This window comes from Arachis hypogaea, chromosome 15 (assembly GCF_003086295.3).
Source record: "Arachis hypogaea cultivar Tifrunner chromosome 15, arahy.Tifrunner.gnm2.J5K5, whole genome shotgun sequence".
Lineage (NCBI taxonomy): Eukaryota > Viridiplantae > Streptophyta > Magnoliopsida > Fabales > Fabaceae > Arachis > Arachis hypogaea.
Genome location: NC_092050.1, coordinates 138823547 through 138846329, shown reverse-complemented (window position 1 = coordinate 138846329; position 22783 = coordinate 138823547). Strand labels below are relative to the sequence as shown.

The following is a 22783-nucleotide window of genomic DNA, read 5'->3' as shown; positions in this document are numbered from 1 at the left end:
GCTTATTCGATGAGATGTATTCATTTGATGATTATTCAATCTTTTTTTTTTATCATCGCTTTATATTTTGCTTCTTTCTCAGTTTTCAACGGTTCAATTTGTCTAATATTTTCAGTAAGTTAAGTCATGTCATGATATTATTAATTTACAAGCTTTATTCTAATTCCAAATTCTAATCTATTTATGGCTATTTTGACAACTTCAAATTCTAAAACTAGAGTAAAGTATTTATTTTTCATGGTTTTGAATCTAGCCAAACACTTATTAATTGATTTTCTTACATTGCATTTGATAGAGAATAAATCACTTAAACCGATTCTTAATTTACTATAAAAAAATTGTTTATGAAAATATTTTCTAATTGTATCCAAAAGTGAATTGAAATTTGATTTTAGATTAGAAAATCATTTAAAGGCATTTCTTGTCAATGAGGAGGGAAAGAATTTCATTTTTAAATATTCATTTGATGTCACCTCGTTGATTTCGATAGTATAGCAAACAATGTGTTGCGCTCTACTGACGATTCTTCATCTTCTCCAAAGAATGTAGTTAATGACTTAGGAAGTTTCCATCCTTCAGGCAATTTAATTTGTTGGATAAATTCAGAAAAAGGAGACATAAACTGAGGTTCATTTATAAATCCAACATTAAATTCCAATCTTTTCAGAATTTGTTCAATTACTTGATTGACACCTTGTCCCCTAATATCAATTTGTTCAACAATTTGATTAATATTTTATTGTAGTCCAGTATCATCTTTTATCACATTAGCATTATTTTGATCTTGTCTACCCAAATGCATATTATGTACAGGAGAATTTTGTTCTATATTTATCTCTTGTACTTCAATAAAATCATTTTTATTTTCTTTCATACTAACTATTTTAACAATTTGATTTACTTTATAGATTAATTGTTCATACTTAGTATTTGTCGACTCAATGAAAAATTAAGTATTTTTGTCGTGTGATGAGTCAATATATTTGTCAAATTATAATGATTCTCATTTACTTATGGATGAAATTTTGTCAATGTATCAACAGTAACCATAAAACTTTCTGATGGTAATGTTTTTGATATATTAGAAAAAACTGGATTTATACTTTGGAAAATAGAAGAATAATAATCTTTTATTGTACTTATGTTTGAAGGAGTAGGTAATATACCAAGTGAAGTTTGTGACACAAAAGTTGAAAATTTTTCTATGGTAGCATTGACACATGAGTTATGGCAAACATGATTTTGAATTGGTGAGTAAAGAGGATTAATCAAATCTTGTGTCGCTATGGAGGGGACAAACTCCGGTGGCAAGCCATTAAGCAGCCACCCCATAGTGTTTATAGTGTTTGTATGAGATGCAATTAACCCATGATGGGCATGGTCAACACCATCATGCTTCACCGACAATAAGGTAGCCTTTGTGGTATAAGGTATGGAAATATTTTCAACTTCCTCTCGTCTTTCATCATTGGAAGTAGAAGAAGATGGTGCAGATAACTTTGACATGTCAATTGACGCTAATTTTTTTTGTATCTAAAAACAATTTGTCACTACATAACTTCCTGCGAGTAGAATTTTTTTTTACAAAACTAAAATCTATTGACAATGTCTCAATGGACATGCCAATTTGTTTTACTCAAATTTTGTTATATATTTAAAAGAAAATGTAGGCATCTCAATATCGTAATTGTAATGTCAATAGAAATTAAAAAGAATAAAATTAGCAGATGAACAAAGAAATGTGAGGTGCCGAAAGCAAAGTAAAATGAAGAAATTAAAAGAAAAAGGAAGAAGACGAAGAAGAACAAATAAAAATAAAGAATTTTAATAAAAAATAAAAAATAGAGTACCGTTTTCAATAGAAAGAGGATTATCCTAGGGAGACCCAATTTTTCCATTCTTATTTATTCTAGTGGCAGAAATATTGAACCAAATGATTATAAGAACAAAAAATATGGGATGCATAGAGGGTTGGAGGTGGAAAGATATAATACCCTACCACACAGAGTTTTACGCTTAAGTTCGTAAATAGAGATGGTGAGATATTATGACCTCTAAAAAATAAAATAGAACTTATGTATATATAAAGAATAGTTTAACTAGGAGCCTTGAAGAGAAAGTTGAACAAAATAGAACTCGAAAGTCGCATCGCACTCAAAACGTTTAAGCATAGAAAAGAGACAGATAACAGCGTACGGAAAGAATAATATAAATATATATACAAAGTTCCAAAAAATACTTATAGCAAGCTCCAGATTCGACCTGCGAAACGAAGGCCTGCCAGAGTATATATATATATATATATACAAAACATAATTGTCCCCAAAAATTAGATCTTCGCTTGCCAAAGAATCTCCAGCACGTTCAGCGAGGTACCTCACGTCCTGCATCTGAAAAACAACAAAACATGTACAGAATGAGAACCAGGGGCTCTCAGTATGATAAAGGTGCCCATATAGATAATACATAAGGTCCCGGGAAGCTAGAGGCATTCCAAAAACTGCAACCCCCATATCAAATCCTAGAATTCATATTAAACCAGAAATACGATGACTCTATATAAAGATTATACTCTAACTCTTGGAGAATAATAACTAGAGTAACTAGGTTGGCTTAGATGAAGTGACTAGGTTCTTGGAGAATAATAACTAGAGTCATGTAGTAGAAGAGGATTGAAAGAGTAAGCATACAACTTGAGTCATAGGTTAGGGATCGGGAGTGTTAAGAGTGGTGCGACAACACTATTAGAATCGGTAGAACTTAGGAGCTTGAAGGAGTACGAAATAGAAGAAGAAATCCGTTCAATCAAGTGTTACCGGTATGAAGCACCAGTTATGTTGAGGCAAAATAAGATAACAACAGGATGAATGATATGTGAGGGAGCGCATTAACATATCTCGGTGAGTCAACCTAGTTTTTTCTTTGGTGACTTACATTGGGAGTCCATCTTAAATTCCTTCTTGAATAATGAACTGATCAACTTTCCAATCCTATTTTCCTACTTGCGTGAATCTTGTTTCCCCCGAAAGGAGCTTGAGCCTATCCTGGAGTAATCGTGTAAATCCTTGAATCTTAGGGCTTACTGCGAGTGAAATTGCTCTATTTAGCGAACTTGCATTCTGTTGACATTAGTTAAGATTTATGTGACTTGATGGACTTCATTCCCTCTCCATAAAGCTTGGACTTCAATCCTCTCTTTGGGGTACACCTTAATTCCCTTCTTGTGTACTTTTACTAATCTCTAAGACTTACTGCAATCACCATATAGGACATCCTTTTATCTTCTAACGAATACGATTTGAGTAGTTCAATCAACTTTGGGCTTAATATCTTTTAAAAATTAACTTGAGCTTGGTTTAACATCATGTACAACTCCTAAGCATAACCATTAGGATGCCAATTCCTTGAAAGAAAAGAGTGGCCTCTGTGCCGAAATTCATGACACCTAAACCTAATGGAACTATCCGAAAATCCTACACATGCACTATCCAAGGGCTTAGGAGGCGAATAGATGCGACATCATGACAGCGTGACAACGCCTTAATGGAAGGACTCTGAACAATGGTTAGAGGATTTAATGTACAATAGGAAATAGTAGGGTTATATGGTATGCTAATTACCTTAGTGTTAAGATGACCCCAGAAGACTAGAGAGCCGAAACAACGGAAAGAGTAAGTGAATTTGAGTTGAGACTCTAACTGCGCGAAGCCAACTAAAAAGTTGTGCGGATAAGAGAAGGGAATACCTAAATCATTCAAAGAAGGAAGTTACGCGTACTCAACAGTTACTTCAACAGATTGGGATTAGTAAGCAATTAATATTAAGAAATTACAACCGAGATGTATTAGACTAATTGTAATAATAAGACGAATTAAAGATAGGGATGGAAGAACACACCTAAGAACTTGGACCCAATAGGAGAAACGAGTACTGCACCTATCTCAGATAACTGAATTTGAATTTTTTGGGCAAAATTTCTAATTAGGTGGGTAGGATGTAAACTCCGTGAAATTATCGAATAATTAATTAATAAATTAAATATTAATAAAATAAATTAGAAATATAAATTTTATAGTAAAATAAGATAGAGCTAATTAAAATAAGAATTCTGACACTAATTTTAGAGAATTTGGCCTAAAATTGAGCCAAACGGGCCGAACCGGTCAAACCAAATCCAATGGCCCAACCAACTCACTCAATTTAACGAGCTCAGCTCATCTCTCCCTCCTCACTCTTGTAAACACGCTGAATAGGTTCAACAAAAGGGAAGAACACCCTTCCAAGCACAAAACCTAGCTCAATCTTCAAATCCCAATAACTTTTGATCCGGAGCTCCGATTGACGAGCCGTCAGTGACCACGCATTCGTCTCAAAATTCTCTACAAAACGCATCCAAAAATTTGGTAAGAAACTCACTTTCCAGTTTCAGATTCTCTCCTTCCCAATTTCAAAATTCAATGTGTATCCATGTTGAATCTTGTTTAATTTCGGTATTTAGGTTCGAGTTAGCTTGCGGGTTTTGTTGGGTTTAGCTCACTTGATATGTGGACAAGGTAAGCTTCCTCAATTTCCTTTTGAAATGTTGAGGTAGAGAATTCTATGTTAATTATAGTGGTAATTATGTTGTTAGATTGGAAATTGGTTGAGAAGTGGAATTAATTTGAGGATATGAGAGCTTGAGATCAATTTTGGAAGCTAGGTTCCTCGGTGAGGGGCTGTGTTGATGAGCTTGCGGTGCGGGAATGCTTGAAGTGTTCCAAGTTTATCGGAAAATCGGCCAAGGTATGATTTAGGTTTCTCGTATTTAATATATAATGTTCTGTGAAAACTTAGGTTAGATGACCATAAGATAGGTTGAAGCATGTATGTATGTTATGAGTTAGTAACCTTAATGAAAATATTGAGTTGTCTTGAAATGGGTTGATGATTGGTGATTTAATGATGATACTTTAATGTTTGAGTACGAGATTATGTTTATTATGAATTCTTGGGGTTGAAACTCATGAATTTGTGTATTGACGGGTCATGGAATAAATGAGAATTGGTTAGGTATGAGCATGAATTGGCTGAATGAGTATGAGTTGGTATATGTAAAAATGTTGTTATATAATTATTGATGAGTATTGACTTGAAGTGTATTAATTTGAGAATCTTGATTGAGCTGAAGAATTGAGAATTGAATAGCTTAAAAGGTTGATAAGCATTTGGAATTGATTATGGGTGTTTTGGAAGTGTTTTGATTGATAGTGGTTTAGTTTGAAAATGAAAATTTGGTAAAAATAGAGGTTGGTGTTTTTGAGAAAAATATGGTTTTTAGCTGACCTTTGGTGGGCCATAACTTGGCTTCCGGACCCCTAACTTGTTTCAAACTTATTTCATATGAAAATTGGGTCCGTAAAGTTTACGCCGTTTGAAGAGCGGATGAAAAATATTTTAAAACAGAAAAGTTATGCGCATCGAAAGTTTGGAGTGCAAAGTTGAAAATTCTGTAGCATTCAGCATTTTGCGGTTCTGCATAACTTGCGTATGTGACCACTGCACGCGACGCGACCAACTTATTCGGATTGGGTATCTCGCATATGCGAGCATACAAAATTGTACGCCCACGCGTACGCGTGACCCCGATTTTCAGCAAAGTAGATTTTTATGTTTTAAAGCTTAATTTTGAACCTCTAAACCTCTACTTTTACTCTTTTAGACCCTACACCTTGGTTGTAAGTATGGTGAAAAGGTTAAGCTATGGAGAAGTAGTTAACTTGGATTTGAAGAAAGATTTAGGAAATATAACTTGTGGTTAGAAGAGCGCACTTGAGTTAATAAGATGATGAAAGTGATGTGTGAGGCCGTTAAGAGAATCAGGCTATATTGAGAATAAGGAAATATGATTGATTATTAAATGATTACGATTTGTTGACGAGATGCGAGAATATTGCGAGTGTGCCGGAGATACATATATGAGTTAATGAATGAATAAATGATGTAACCTAATTTATGATTGAATATGATTGAGACATTTGTTGACCCCCTGTATGTAAGATGTGACCGGACACTTTAAAATCCCGGGTTCCCCCATGGGCATGCATATATATATTATTGAGCTTGGGGTGTTGTCTCCCCCATGTCAGCTTGGGTTTCGTCCCATGGTTTATTTTTGAGCTTAGGGATGCGCGTACAGAGGGACTGTCCAATGGTTAGCTAGTAGGACATGTCGGGTTGGCTGTATAACCAACAGATGAGCTCATTGGTGCACGAAATTGTGATCTCAGGCAACGACGCCAGAAACTCTGTACGCACGTCTTAATAAATTATTTTTCATTCACAACTTCGATACAACTAACCAGCAAGTGCACTAGGTCGTCCAAGTAATAAACCTTACGTGAGTAAGGGTCGATCCCACGGAGATTGTTGGTATGAAGCAAGCTATGGTCATCTTGTAAATCTCAGTTAGGCGGATATAAAATAGTTATGGAGTTTTCGAAAATAAATAATAAAATAAGGATAGAAATACTTATGTAAATCATTGGTGAGAATTTCAGATAAGCGCATAGAGATGCTTTCATTCCTCTGAACCTCTGCTTTCCTGCTGTCTTCATCCAATCAATCCTACTCCTTTCTATGGCTGGCTTTATCTAAGGACATCACTGTTGTCAATGGCTACTTTTAATCCTCTCTGGAAAATGGTCCGATGCGCTGTCACTGCATGGCTAATCGTCTGGAGGCATCACCCTTGTCAATGGCTGCATCTCATCCTCTTGTGAAAATGGTCCAAATGCTCTGTCACAGCACGGCTAATCATCTGAGGTTCTCGATCATACTGGAATAGGATTCACCCTCCTTTTGCGTCTGTCACTACGCCCAGCACCCGCGAGTTTGAAGTTTGTCACAGTCATTCAATCCCAGAGTCCTACTCGGAATACCACAGACAAGGTTTAGACTTTCCGGACTCTCATGAATGCCGCCATCAATCTAGCTTATACCACGAAGATTCTGATTAAGAGATCCAAGAGATACTCATTCAATCTAAGGTAGAACGGAAGTGGTTGTCAGGCACGCGTTCATAGGGAATGATGATGATTGTCACGTTCATCACATTCAGGTTGAAGTGCGAATGAATATCTTAGAAGCGGAATAAGTTGAATTGAATGGAAAAATAGTAGTACTTTGCATTAATCTTTGAGGAACAGCAGAGCTCCACACCTTAATCTATGGAGTGTAGAAACTCTACCGTTTGAAAATACATAAGTGAAAGGTCCAGGCATGGCCGAATGGCCAGCCCCCATGATCTAAGAACTAGGCGTCCAAAGATGACTAATACAATAGTAAAAAGTCCTATTTATAATAAACTAGTTACTAGGGTTTACAGAAGTAAGTAATTGATGCATAAATCCACTTTCGGGGCCCACTTGGTGTGTGCTTGGGCTGAGCTTGAATGTTACACGTGTAGAGGTCAATCTTGGAGTTGAACGCCAGTTTGTAACGTATTTCTGGCGTTCAACTCTGGCTTGTGACGTGTTTCTGGCGTTTAACTCCAGACAGCAGCATAGAACTGGCGTTCAACGCCCTTTTACATCATCTAAACTCAGTCAAAATATGGACTATTATATATTGATGGAAAGCCCTGGATGTCTACTTTCCAAAGCAATTGAAAGCGCGCCATTTCGAGTTCTGTAGCTCCAGAAAATCCACTTTGAGTGCAGGAAGGTCAGAATCCAACAGCATCAGCAATCCTTCTTCAACCTCTGAATCTGATTTTTGCTCAAGTCCCTCAATTTCAGCCAGAAAATACCTGAAATCACAGAAAAACACACAAACTCATAGTAAAGTCCAGAAATGTGAATTTAACATAAAAACTAATGAAAACATCCCTAAAAGTAATTAGATTATACTAAAAACATACTAAAAACAATGCCAAAAAGCGTACAAATTATCCGCTCATCACAACACCAAACTTAAATTGTTGCTTGTCCCCAAGCAACTGAAAATCAAATAGGATAAAAAGAAGAGAATATACTATAAATTCCAAACTATCAATGAAACATAGCTCCAATCAGATGAGCGGGACTTGTAGCTTTTTGCCTCTTGAATAGTTTTGGCATCTCACTTTATCCATTGAAGTTCAGAATAATTGGCATCTATAGGAACTCAGAGTTCAGATAGTGTTATTGATTCTCCTAGTTCAGTATGATGATTCTTGAACACAGCTATTTTATGAGTCTTGGCCGTGGCCCTAAGCACTTTGTTTTCCAGTATTACCACCGGATACATAAATGCCACAGACACATAATTGGGTGAACCTTTTCAGATTGTGACTCAGCTTTGCTAAAGTCCCCAATTAGAGGTGTCCAGGGTTCTTAAGCACACTCTTTTTTTGCTTTGGACCTTGACTTTAACCGCTCAGTCTCAAGTTTTCACTTGACACCTTCACGCCACAAGCACATGGTTAGGGACAGCTTGGTTTAGCCGCTTAGGCCAGGATTTTATTCCTTTAGGCCCTCCTATCCACTGATGCTCAAAGCCTTGGGATTTTTTTATTACCCTTGCCTTTTGGTTTTAAGGGTTATTGGCTTTTTGCTCTTGCCTCTTGGTTTTAAGAGCTTTTGGCTTTTTCTGCTTGCTTTTTCTTTTTCTTTCTATTTTTTTTTTCGCTATTTTTTTTTCTGCAAGCTTTGTTCTTTGCTGCTTTTTCTTGCTTCAAGAATCATTTTTATGATTTTTCAGATTATCAAATAACATGTCTCCTTGTCATCATTCTTTCAAGAGCCAACATATTTAACATTCTTAAACAACAACTTCAAAAGACATATGCACTGTTCAAGCATTCATTCAGAAAACAAGAAGCATTGTCACCACATCAATATAATTAAACTAAGTTCAAGGATAAATTCGAAGCTCATGTACTTCTTGTTCTTTTGAATTAAAACATTTTTCATTTAAGAGAGGTGATGGATTCATAGGACATTCATAACTTTAAGACATAGTTACTAACTACTAATGATCATGTAATGAAGACACAAACACAGATAAGCACTTAATAAAGAAAACGAAAAATAGAGAAAGTAAGAACAAGGAATGAGTCCACCTTAGTGATGGTGGCGTTTCCTTCTTGAGGAACCAATGATGTCCTTGAGCTCTTCTATGTCTCTTCCTTGTCTTTGTTGCTCCTTCCTCATAGCTTTTTGATCTTCTCTTATTTCATGAAGGACGATGGAGTGCTCTTGATGTTCCACCCTTAGTTGTCCCATGTTGGAACTTAATTCTCCTAGGGAGGTGTTGATTTGCTCCCAATAGTTTTGTGAAGGAAAATGCATTTGAGGCATTTCCGGGATCTCATGGTGATGAGCTTCAGGCGCCTCTTGAGTTCCATGAATGGGCTCTCTTGCTTGCTCCATCCTTTTCTTAGTGATGGGCTTCTCTTCCTCAATGGGAATGTCTCCTTCTATGAAAGCTTCAGCTGAGTAACATAGATGGCAAATAAGATGAGGAAAAGCTAGCCTTGCCCCAGGAGAGGGTTTTTCGGCCATTTTGTAGAGTTCAAGGGAGATGACTTCATGAACTTCTACTTCCTCTCCACTCATGATGCTATGAATCATGATGGCCCGATCCACAGTAACTTCAGATCGGTTGCTAGTGGGGATGATGGAGCGTTGGATGAACTCCAACCATCCTCTAGCTACAGGCTTGAGGTCCAGTCTTCTTAATTGAACCGGCTTGCCTTTGGAGTCAATCTTCCATTGAGCTCCTTCCACACATATGTCCATTAGGACTTGGTCTAACCTTTGATTAAAGTTGACCCTTCTAGTGTAGGGGCGTGCATCTCCTTGCATCATAGGCAAGTTAAACGCCAACCTCACATTCTCTGGACTAAAATCTAAGTATTTCTCCCGAACCATTGTAATATAATTCTTTGGATTCGGGTTCTTACTTTGATCATGGTTCCTAGTGATCCATGTATTGGCATAGAACTCTTGAACCATTAGGATACCGACTTGTTGGATGGGGTTTGTCAGAACTTCCCAACCTCTTCTTTGGATTTCATGTCGGATCTCCGGATACTCATTTTTCTTGAGCTTGAAAGGGACCTCGGGGATTACCTTCTTCTTGACCACAACATCATAGAAGTGGTCTTGATGAGCTTTGGAGATGAATCTTTCCATCTCCCATGACTCGGAGGTGGAAGCTTTTGTCTTCCCTTTCCCTTTTCTAGAGGATTCTCCGGTCTTGGGTGCCATCAATGGTAATGGAAAAACAAAAAGCTTATGCTTTTACCACACCAAACTTAGAATATTGCTCGCCCTCGAGCAAGAGAAGAAAGAATAGATGAAGAAGAAGAAGAAATGGAGGAGAGGGAGAGAGAGATGTGTTTCGGCCATAAGGGTGGGTTTTGGGTGGGAAATTGATTTTGAATTTTGAAGGTAGGTGTGGTTTATGAGGTAGGTTTATGGGGAAGAGTGGATGGATGTGAGTGGTGAAGTGGTGATAGGGAAGAGAGATTGAGGTGATTGGTGAAGAGTTTTGGGGAAGAGTGTTTATAGGATTGTGTGAAAGAGGGGTGAGAAGAAGTGAGTGGAGGTAGGTGGGGATCCTGTGGGGTCCACAGATCCTGAGGTGATCCTGTGGGGTCTACAGATCCTGAGGTGTTCAAGGATTTACAACCTTGCACCAAATTAGGCATGCAAAATGCCCTTGCACACAACTCTGGGCGTTCAGCACCAGATTGGTGCTTGTTCTGGGCGTTGAACGCCCATTTGTTGCCCATTTCTGGCGTTGAACGCCAGAACCATGCTTGTTCTGGGCGTTCAACGCCAGCTCTTCTCCAGGGTGCAATTCTGGCGTTCAAACGCCCAGATGCTGCCCATTTTGGGCGTTCAGCGCCAGAACCATGCTCTGTTCTGGTGTTGAACGCCAGCCAGATGCTTTTTTACTGGCGTTTAAACGCCAGTAAGGTCTTCCTCCAGGGTGTGATTTTTCTTCTGCTATTTTTGATTCCGTTTTCAATTTTTATATTTATTTTGTGACTCCACATGATCATGAACCTAATAAAACATGAAAGAACAAGAAAAATAAAATTAGATAAATAAAAATTGGGTTGCCTCCCAACAAGCGCTTCTTTAATGTCAATAGCTTGACAGTGGGCTCTCATGGAGCCTCACAGATGTTCAGAGCATTGTTGAGACCTCCCAACACCAAACTTAGAGTTTGACTGTGGGGGCTCTGGTTGACTCTGTTTTGAGAGAAGCTTTTTGTGCCTCTTTTCCATGTTTACAGAAGGATAACCTTGAGTTGTAAACACAAGGGAGTCCTCATTCAATTGAAAGACTAATTCACCTCTGTCAACATCAATCACAGCTCTTGCTGTGGCTAGGAAGGGTCTTCCAAGGATGATGGATTCATCCTCATCCTTCCTAGTATTTAGGATTATGAAATCAGCAGGGATGTAAAGGCCTTCAACCTTTACTAATACGTCCTCTACTTGTCCATAAGCCTCTTTTCTTGAGTTGTCTGCCATCTCTAATGAGATTTTAGCAGCTTGTACCTCAAAGATTTCCAGTTTCTCCATTACAGAGAGGGGCATGAGGTTTATCCCTGACCCAAGGTCACACAGAGCCTTTTCAAAGATCATGTTGCCTATGGTACAAGGTATTACGAACTTTCCAGGATCCTGTTTCTTCTGAGGCAATGATAGTTGATCCAGATCACTTAGTTCATTGGTGAACAAGGGAGGTTCATCTTCCCAAGTCTCAATACCAAATAATTTGGCATTCAGCTTCATGATTGCACTAAGGTACTTGGTGACTTGCTCTTTAGTAACATCCTCATTCTCTTCAGAAGAGGAATACTCATCAGAGCTCATGAATGGCATAAGGAGGTTTAATGGAATCTCTATGGTCTCTAGGTGAGCCTCAGATTCCTTTGGTTCCTCAGAGGGAAGCTCCTTATTGATCACTGGACGTCCCAGGAGGTCTTCCTCACTGGGATTCACGTCCTCTCCTTCCCTTACAGGTTCGGCCATGGTGATCAATTCAATGGCCTTGCACTCTCCTTTTGGATTTTCTTCTATATTGCTTGGGAGAGTACTAGGAGGAATTTCAGTGATCCTTTTACTCAGCTGGCCCACTTGTGCCTCCAAATTTCTAATGGAGGACCTTGTTTCATTCATGAAACTTACAGTGGCCTTAGATAGATCAGAGACTAAGTTTGCTAAATTAGAGGTATTTTGTTCAGAGTTCTCTGTCTGTTGCTGAGTGGATGGTGGAAAAGGTTTACTATTGTTAAACCTATTTCTTCCACCATTATTAAAGCCTTGTTGAGGCTTTTGTTGATCCTTCCATGAGAGATTTGGGTGATTTCTCCATGAGGGATTATAGGTGTTTCCATATGGTTCACCCATGTAATTCACCTCTGCTATTGCAGGGTTTTCAGGATCATAAGCTTCTTCTTCAGAAGATGCCTCTTGAGTACTGTTGGATGCAGCTTGCATTCCATTCAGACTCTGAGAAATCATATTGACTTGCTGAGTCAATATTTTATTCTGAGCCAATATGGCATTCAGAGTATCAATTTCAAGAACTCCCTTCTTCATAGGCGTCCCATTACTCACAAGATTCCTCTCAGAAGTGTACATGAACTGGTTATTAGCAACCATGTCAATGAGTTCTTGAGCTTCTGCAGGCGTTTTCTTTAAGTGAATGGATCCACCTGCAGAGGTATCCAATGACATTTTAGCTAATTCAGACAGACCATCATAGAATATGTCCAGGATGGTCCATTCTGAAAGCATGTCAGAAGGACACTTTTTGGTCAGTTCTTTGTATCTCTCCCAAGCTTCATAGAGGGATTCACCTTCTTTCTGTCTGAAGGTCTGAACATCCACTCTAAGCTTACTCAGCTTTTGAGGAGGAAAGAACTTGGCTAAGAAAGCCTTGACCATCTTATCCCAAGAGTTCAGGCTATCCTTAGGTTGAGAGTCCAACCATACTCTAGCTCTGTCTCTCACAGCAAAAGGGAAAAGTATGAGCCTGTAGACTTCAGGATCTACTCCATTAGTCTTAACAGTATCACAGATATGCAAGAATTCAGTTAAGAACTGAAAGGGATCTTCAGATGGAAGTCCATGAAACTTGCAGTTTTGCTGCATCAGAGAAACTAGCTGAGGTTTCAGCTCAAAATTGTTTGCTCCAATGGTGGGGATGGAGATGCTTCTTCCGTGTAAATTGGAATTAGGTGCAGTAAAGTCACCAAGCATCCTCCTTGCATTATTATTATTTTCAGCTGCCATCTCCTCTTCTTGTTCGAAAATTTCTGTAAGGTTATCTCTGGATTGTTGTAATTTAGCTTCTCTTAGTTTCCTCTTCAGAGTCCTTTCAGGTTCTGGATCTGCTTCAACAAGAATATTCTTGTCCTTGCTCCTGCTCATATGAAAAAGAGGGACAGAAAAATAATAATAATAATAGGGATCCTTTTTACCACAGTATGGAGGTTCCCCTGTGTGAGTAGAAGAAGAAATAAATAGAAGGAGATGAGAGAGCAAGAGGATTTTCGAAAATAATTTTTTTTGAAAAAGAGTTAGTGATTTTCGAAAATAGTTTTTGAAAAAGGTTAGTAATTTTCAAAAATTAAAATCAAAAGTTAAAATAATTAGTTAATTAAAAAGAAATTTTGAAAAAGAGGGAAGATATTTTCGAAAATTAGAGAGAGAGAGTTAGTTAGGTAGTTTTGAAAAAGATAAGAAACAAACAAAAAGTTAGTTAGTTAGTTGAAACAAATTTGAAAATCAATTTTTGAAAAGATAAGAAGATAAGAAGTTAGAAAAGATATTTTAAAATCGAATTTTGAAAAAGATAAGATAAGAAGATATTTTTGAAAAGATATGATTGAAATTAGTTTTGAAAAAGATTTGATTTTTAAAATCACAATTAATGACTTGATTCACAAGAAATCACAAGATATGATTCTAGAACTTAAAGTTTGAATCTTTCTTAGCAAGCAAGTAACAAACTTGAAATTTTTGAATCAAAACATTAATTGATGATGTTATTTTCGAAAATTAGGAGGTAAAGATAAGAAAAATATTTTTGAAAAATATTTTTAAAATTTTCGAAAATAACTAAGAAAAATAAAGAAAGATTTGATTTTTGAAAAAAAATTTGAAAAAGATAAGATTTTTAAATTGAAAATTTGATTTGACTCATAAAAATAACTAGATTTTTAAAAATTTTTGAAAAAGTCAAATCTAATTTTCGAAATTTATGAGAAGAAAAAGAAGAAGATATTTCTTTGATTTTTGAATTTTTAATGATGAGAGAGAAAAACACTAAAAATGCTCAATGCATGGAGATTTTAGATCAAAACAATGAATGCATGCAAGAATGCTATGAATGTCAAGATGAACACCAAGAACACTTTGAATGTCACGATGAACATCAAGAGCTTATTTTTGAAAAATTTTTAATGCAAAGAAAACATGCAAGACACCAAACTTAAAAATTTTTCATGTATATACACTATGAATGCAAGAATGCATATGAAAAACAAGAAAAGACACAAAACATGAAAACATCAAGATCAAACAAGAAGACTTACCAAGAACAACTTGAAGATCATGAAGAACACTATGAATGCATGAAATTTTCGAAAAATGCAAGATGAATATGCAATTGACACCAAACTTTCAACTTGACTCAAGATTCAAACAAGAAACACAAGATATTTTTTATTTTTATGATTTTCTAATTTTTTTTGGTATTTTTTTTGAAAATTAATTTGAAAAAGAAAAATAAGGATTGCAAAATTTTTAATATGAATTCCAGGAATCTTGTATTCTTAGTCTAAAGCTCCAATCTAAGGGTTAGGCATGACTTAATAGCCAGCCAAGCTTTAGTATGTAACTTAGACATGACACGCCTGACATACCCATTCCAAAAGAATTAGGCATGGCTTTACAGCCAGCCAGGCTTCAACATGCTTCATGAAACACTAGAATTCATTCTTAAAAATTCTGAAGAAAAATATATTTTTGAAAATATTTTTATTTTAAATTTTTTTTTTCGAAAACAAAGGAGAAAATTTTTGAAAGATTTTTGAAAATTTTTTTGAAAATTTTTGAAAATAAAAACAAAAAGAAAATTACCTAATCTGAGCAACAAGATGAACCGTCAGTTGTCCAAACTCGAACAATCCCCGGCAACGGCGCCAAAAACTTGGTGCACGAAATTGTGATCTCAGGCGACGGCGCCAGAAACTCTATACGCACGTCTTAATAAATTGTTTTTCATTCACAACTTCGATACAACTAACCAGCAAGTGCACTGGGTCGTCCAAGTAATAAACCTTATGTGAGTAAGGGTCGATCCCACGGAGATTGTTGGTATGAAGCAAGCTATGGTCATCTTGTAAATCTCAGTCAGGCGGATATAAAATAGTTATGGAGTTTTCGAAAATAAATAATAAAATAAGGATAGAAATACTTATGTAAATTATTGGTGAGAATTTCAGATAAGCGCATAGAGATGCTTTCGTTCCTCTGAATCTCTGCTTTCCTGCTGTCTTCATCCAATCAATCCTACTCCTTTCTATGGCTGGCTTTATGTAAGGACATCACTGTTGTCAATGGCTACTTTTAATCCTCTCTGGAAAATAGTCCGATGCGCTGTCACTGCATGGCTAATCGTCTGGAGGCATCACCCTTGTCAATGGCTAATCATCTGAGGTTCTCGATCATACTGGAATAGGATTCACCCTCCTTTTGCGTCTGTCACTACGCCCAGCACTCGCAAGTTTGAAGTTCGTCACAGTCATTCAATCCCAGAGTCCTACTCGGAATACCACAGACAAGGTTTAGACTTTCCGGACTCTCATGAATGCCGCCATCAATCTAGCTTATACCACGAAGATTTTGATTAAGAGATCCAAGAGATACTCATTCAATCTAAGGTAGAACGGAAGTGGTTGTCAGGCACGCGTTCATAGGGAATGATGATGATTGTCACGTTCATCACATACAGGTTGAAGTGAGAATGAATATCTTAGAAGCAGAATAAGTTGAATTGAATGGAAAAACAATAGTACTTTGCATTAATCTTTGAGGAACAGCAGAGCTCCACACCTTAATCTATGGGGTGTAGAAACTCTACCGTTTGAAAATACATAAGTGAAAGGTCCAGGCATGGCCGAATGGCCAGCCCCCATGATCTAAGAACTAGGCGTCCAAAGATGACTAATACAATAGTAAAAAGTCCTATTTATAATAAACTAGTTACTAGGGTTTACAGAAGTAAGTAATTGATGCATAAATACACTTCCGGGGCCCACTTGGTATGTGCTTGGGCTGAGCTTGAATGTTACACGTGTAGAGGTCAATCTTGGAGTTGAATGCCAGTTTGTAACGTATTTCTGGCGTTCAACTCTGGCTTGTGACGTATTTCTGGGGTTTAACTCCAGACAGCAGCGTAGAACTGGCGTTAAACGCCCTTTTACGTCATCTAAACTCAGTCAAAGTATGGACTATTATACATTGCTGGAAAGCCTTGGATGTCTACTTTCCAACGCAATTGAAAGCGCGCCATTTTGAATTCTGTAGCTCTAGAAAATCCACTTTGCGTGCAGGGAGGTCAGAATCCAACAGCATCAGCAGTCCTTCTTCAACCTCTGAATCTGATTTTTGCTCAAGTCCCTCAATTTCAGCCAGAAAATACCTGAAATCACAGAAAAATACACAAAATCATAGTAAAGTCCAGAAATGTGAATTTAACATAAAAATAATAAAAACATCCCTAAAAGTAACTAGATTCTACTAAAAACATACTAAAAACAATGCCAAAAAGCGTATAAATTATCCGCTCATCACTCATCAACCATAGCACATGTATACATCATATGCATATTGTTTGAATTGCTTGCTTGTGAATTATTTGGGATTGCCTACGTGATTATAATATGCTATTTGCTATAAATGTTATATGTATTACTTGTGAATTACTTGTGTTTATTTTGTTTACTTGTTTGTCTGTGGGAATTCATCGGAGATGGAGGAACGGAGGAAAGGTGGAAGAGTTTAGAGTTCAAGATAAGTTTAGTTAGGTTTAGAAGACCACCCATTTATGGTTTCTGTTTAGCTCTTTAAGTTTTATATCTGAGTGTCAGCATTTTAGGATTGCCTCTGGCATTCCCAGGACCTTATATCTTATATGCGTGGCACCTTTACCATGCTGCATGGCACCTTTACCATGCTGAGAACCTCCGGTTCTCACCCCATACTATGTTGTATTTTTCAGATGCAGGTTGAGAGGCACCTCGCTAGGCGTTTGGAGTTTTACAACGAAGTGGTTTCATTTTGGGGCTTACTTTTGATATTTTGATATGTATATGTATTAGACTCTCCTCATGTGTATATTACTGCTTTACTTTTGTACCTCAAAAACATCATGCAACATTCAGTTTTAAACTTTAGACAATCAACCATAAGCCAAGCATTAAAACACATTCAATTCATAATAAATTTACCAAACCTTACCTCTTCGTTTTAGCTTACAAAAACCGATTTCCTCTTGGTGATCTCTCGCTCATTTCCTTCCTAGTTTTAAATCAAAATAACTTATAAACCATGATATACATAATAACCAATCCTCATCACAAAGTTCAAAAAAGAATACCTCACCTTAACAAATCTAATATCGTTGTGAAGAGGAAGAAGAGACGAACACTTTAGTCAATTTACAATTTTTGTGGGAGTTTTAGAACCAAAGGGTTGAACCTCAGAAACTTGCCGACTATGAATTTTTCAACTTTTCTCTCTTGTTCTTCTTCTCAATGTTACGTACGAAGAAAAAGAAAGGAAACAGAAGATGGCTCTCAAGATCATACTCGAGGAAAGGAAAATAAGCAGGAAGTGACTGCCAGGGGAAGGCTGTGGAAGTTATAAGATGCGATTAATCAAAATTAATTAATAAAATATTATTATAATAAAATATCAATATAATACTATATCAAGATAACAAAATATTATTGTCTGAAAATATTATTATAATTAAAATATTATTATTTATTTTTCTGCATATTAGAAATCGGTTCGTTAAACGAAATCTAACCTAACCGTAGTGGCTCAAAACACAATTTTTTGCTAGTTTAGTTATTACTGACATGGCGAGATACTTGATGGCAAAATGCCTATGTGGTAGAGATGCCCATTTTGCAGAATCTCCAAAAAATTATGTTTCGCTGAAAACTAGGCCATTACACGGGTTGTGAAGAACGCAACACAAGCTATGATGTATTTTCTTGTTGAGAGAACACGACATGTATGCCGTTTTATTTGCAAGTTATTTCAAAATTTATCACATCTTTGTAACCTAATTTTAAAAGTCACACATTAAAAAGTTAATTAGATTTTGTTTTATTGTGAAAATTTTTTATCGATAAGTAGTAGTAGACAAATTTATTATATCTTTTTAGAATTTTTTTTAAAACTTAAAACGTGCTCTAATAAGAATCTTGCTTAAGAAATTGTACTAAACAAAAAATTTAATTTTTCTAATGCATTCAACCCATAATTTTTTAGTTTAAAGAAATAGTATTTAATTTATATTTTTATCAGGATTTTTTACTTATAGTAATTAACTAGTATTTTAGGTAGTATTTGTTTCTGAAAACAAGACACAAAGATATAAACACGAGTATACATGTTTACTGTTTGGTTGTTAAAACATAAAATTAAGAGAGACACGATTACACATGAATACCCATAAAATATATGTAATTTGTGTCTCTTCAAAAGATCAAGACACAAAATTTAGACTTAGAACACAAATAAAATTATATTTTTAGACTATTTTATCCTTGATATTTTTTAAAATCTTCCAAATGCCATTAGCCTCATCTTTCTCTTTTTTTCTCCACACACCTTCCTCCTCCAAGAACAAAAACTCCCTTTTCTCTTTTTCTTCATCTTTGTTACTGTTCACCTTCATCCTCCAAAAACAAGGTCTCTATCCCTCCCTCACTCCCTTCCTCCCCCTTATTAGTTGGATACACTATCACAATTGCGGACATGAAGAAGGTTGTTCCAGCCACTACCATCTTGTAACACCCTAATATTCAAATCCTTATACTCGAGTCATAAGTCAATGATAATAAGGTGGTACGACTCTCAAGGGGGATTTTTAATACATAATTATAAGTATAATTAAAAGGAATATTAATCGAGAAGCCTAAAAAGAGTAAAAATAAAATCGCGAAGTCGTATCACTCACACATCGACAACTAAAAGATAAAGCGTGAAGTCGAAAATGATATACAGATAAAGGTATGAAGGAGAGTAAGAGAAGGACAGTATATATATATATATATATATACCAGATGTCCCGAAGTGGATCAAGGAGGGAAAGGGGAAGAGGGAGTAGACAAGGTTAGTATGGATGCAGTATGATAGATGCAAGAACAGGGGAGTAAATATGAAGTTAGATGCGGCGGTAGTCCGCACGCATATGCTTATGATAGATGCAAAGAGCAGAAAAATATATATGAAGTTAGATGTGGCGGTAGTCCGCACACATATGCAGCTGCAGAAATGTAAAAATATGAAGACTCGAAAATAAAGAACTGATTGAAAATTTTATTGAATGATTGAAATAAAGAAGAGGGAAGAAGAAGAGCTGGAGAGCTTACAAGGGAACTCTCAGAGTCTCTCTCTCTAACTTCTCTCTATGATATCTAAACTGAAGGGTGCCCCTCAATGAATGCAAGGCTTCCTTTTATAATTGGATATTCTACTGTATCTACAGTACAGGTGCATATTACCGGTACTATTTCTACAGTACAGGTTAACAATGGATTTTTTTGATTACATGGATATTGAAGATTAAAGACTAATCCTCTCCTAGATCGATTCCAAAGAAGTCATCTTCATTCTGATTATAACTACTTGAGGATTCTGCTGAGGAAGTGGGATCATCTTTGTGATTTTTGTCTTCTTCAATCATCTGCATGATTTGCTGGAGATGTTTTGCTAGAGTTTCTTTCGATTGAGCTCCTGCAAGGGCTGCAGCAATTTGGGCTTTTTGATTGAGGAACAGGGCAGTTTCTGGATCTGAAATCTTTTGATTTTCAGGATTGGATTTGAACCATTCTCTGACCTTCTCTGGGTAGGCCATTGAGGCATCAAATTGAGACCACCATTTGACATAACCATGCCTTTGAAGGATTGGAAATGATTTGGGGTGGTTTGGTTTTGCATACTTGTATTGCCATGAGAATACCCATGCCAATGAAAATGTTGAGAAAAATTTTAACATTACAGGAACACATGTTTCCTGATTGTTAAAGTTTGATTGAAAAAGTTTATACCCTTCATCTGTTGGTGAGGGTAAAATTTCTTGGATTGGTCCAAAGAAGTCCCACCATTGGTAGAACCAATTTGGAAAAACATAATTGATTTTTCTTTTAAAATAAATTAACCATGAATGTCTGAACTGAGTATTTTGAAACCAAAATACTTTAGTCCAGGCTTCCATGTAATCCCAATAATTAAAACCTATTGGGTCATAATTTTGAGAAAATTTTTGAATTTTGTTTAGGTTATTCCCAAATTGCTTTGGGGATAAAATTTTGAGAATTTGAATGGTTGAATGGGTTATAAATTCGGGATTGGTTTTATCCTTGTAATGTTTAATAGATACTGAGTCAGTATCTATTAAGATGAATTCGTAGAAATGGCGAGTTTTATTAGGTGCTAAGGGTCTGAAGTGGAATCCAGTAGGGAAAATCTTTGGGATGACTTTGTTTGGAGAATTATCCCAGAATTCAGGCTCTATGTGGATAATATTTGCGGTTTTGTTTGTAGATATGTAATTGGTTTTGGTTTTTTGAGTTTTGGTAGTGGTTGAGGATGTTTGGGGTGTCGAGACGACAGACTTTTGTTTTCCTATTTGGATGACTGTTCTTCGATTGGCTACCTGAGATATTAATTGAGATAGGTCAATTTCTTCATCGGACTCACTGCAAAGGTCGGCCCAAGATTTTTTGTTGAGTTTAGTGAGACCCTGGTCCTGTAAGGCTAGGAGGGTTTCGATTGGGATGGCATAGTCTGCTTTGGATTGTTTGGCTTGGTTGTTTTGTGGTTCAAAAGATTTTTGGGTGGTTTGTTGTGTAGATGGCCCAGCTTGTTGGGTTTGGGTGAGTTGTTGGGTAAATGACCCAGATTGTTGAGTAGGTTGTTGGGTAGATGACTCTGTTGGGGTACTAGACCCAGATCTTCTGATTGGCCCTGGTAGGGCTAGGCGAATGCCTCTGCCTCTTGCTGAGGCTAAGGTTGCCTTTTTAGGCATCTTCTTTCTGTTTATCTCCCTGCAAATATTCACGTGTGAGAAAGTCAGGGAGAGAGTTTGAGTTGCCCTTGATATGCTCAATATCAAAATCAAAGACGCTTAAAATAGCTTGCCATCTGGCAAAAACTTGTTTTGAAGCAAGATTTTTAACATCATTTTGTAAAACATCTTTGGCTGATTTACAATCAACTCGGACTAAAAATTTTTGGTTGAGTAAGTCAGATTGAAATTTTGTGATGCATAAAACAATAGCTAAAATTTCTTTTTTGATAGTGGAATATTTTTGTTGAGTACTATTCCAATGTTTGGATGTAAATGCAATGATACAATCTTTATCATGCAGTTTTTGTTTTAGGATACCGCCATATCCTAAATCTGATGCATCTGTTTCCATTATTTTGAAAGCATGAGGAACCGGTAAGTAAAGACAAGGAAGATTGCGGACTTTGGTTTTAAGGAACCTGATAATATCAGAATGTTTTTCTGTCCAAGGTGGAGGATTTTTCTTAAGCCTATCATGGAGAGGCTTAATGAGGTTGTTAAGATTTGGGATGAAATCCGAAACATAATTGAGACAACCTAGGAACCTCTGGAGCTGAGGTTTATTAAGGATATAATCTGGAAACTTTTCTGCAAACAAAATTGATCTTTCAATTGGAGTTATAGTGCCTTGGAAGATTATATGACCAAGAAAACGGATTTTTGTTTGAAAGAGAACAATTTTTGACTTGGAGACAGCAAGACCGTTTTTTTGGATGATGTACATGAAAGTTTTAACATGCTTGAAATGTTCATGTAAAGTTTGGGAAAAAATTAGAACATCATCAATGTAAACGATTGCAAAATCTGAATATGGGTTGAAAATATCATTCATAATTTTTTGAAATTCAGAAGGGGCATTTTTCAGACCAAAAGGCATTACATTCCATTCATATTGTCCAAATGGAACTGTAAATGCTGTTTTGTATCGGTCTGATTCGGTGATTTGAATCTGCCAAAAACCGGATTTCATATCAAATTTTGAGAAAATGTTTGCAGAATTTAACCTACTAAGCAAATCTTTTTTGTTTGGGATAGGATAACGAATCCATTGCAAGGCTTCATTCAGAGGTTTGTAATTGATGACAAGCCTAGGGGTTCCTCGTTCTATTTCAGCTTGCTTATTAACATAAAAAGCAGAGCAAGACCAAGGACTTTTGCTAGGATGAATTAATCCTTTATCCAAAAGATCTTTTATTTCCTTTTGACAATGCTGCAAAAGCTGCTCATTCATTTGAATTGGGCGGGCTTTTGTAGGGATTTTTGATTCTTTGAAATTCTTTTCATAAGGAAGATCAACGACGTGTTCTTTCCTATTCCAGAAAGCATGAGGCAAATCTGAACAAATAGACTTCTCAATTTGGTTCAAAAGATTTTTAATTTTGTCCTGAATCTTTGGTTGGGAGAGTTGAGATTCAAGGGTTTTA

The 22783-nt window shown here is 36.4% G+C and overlaps 1 non-coding gene across 1 annotated transcript; it reads left to right on the top strand.

The window, feature by feature from the left end:
* The first annotated feature begins 12772 nt into the window (after positions 1-12772).
* On the top strand, positions 12773-12880 carry LOC112753891 (small nucleolar RNA R71). The gene has a single exon (XR_003178253.1). It is a non-coding gene; the product is annotated as a small nucleolar RNA R71 (small nucleolar RNA).
* The last annotated feature ends 9903 nt before the right edge of the window (positions 12881-22783 follow it).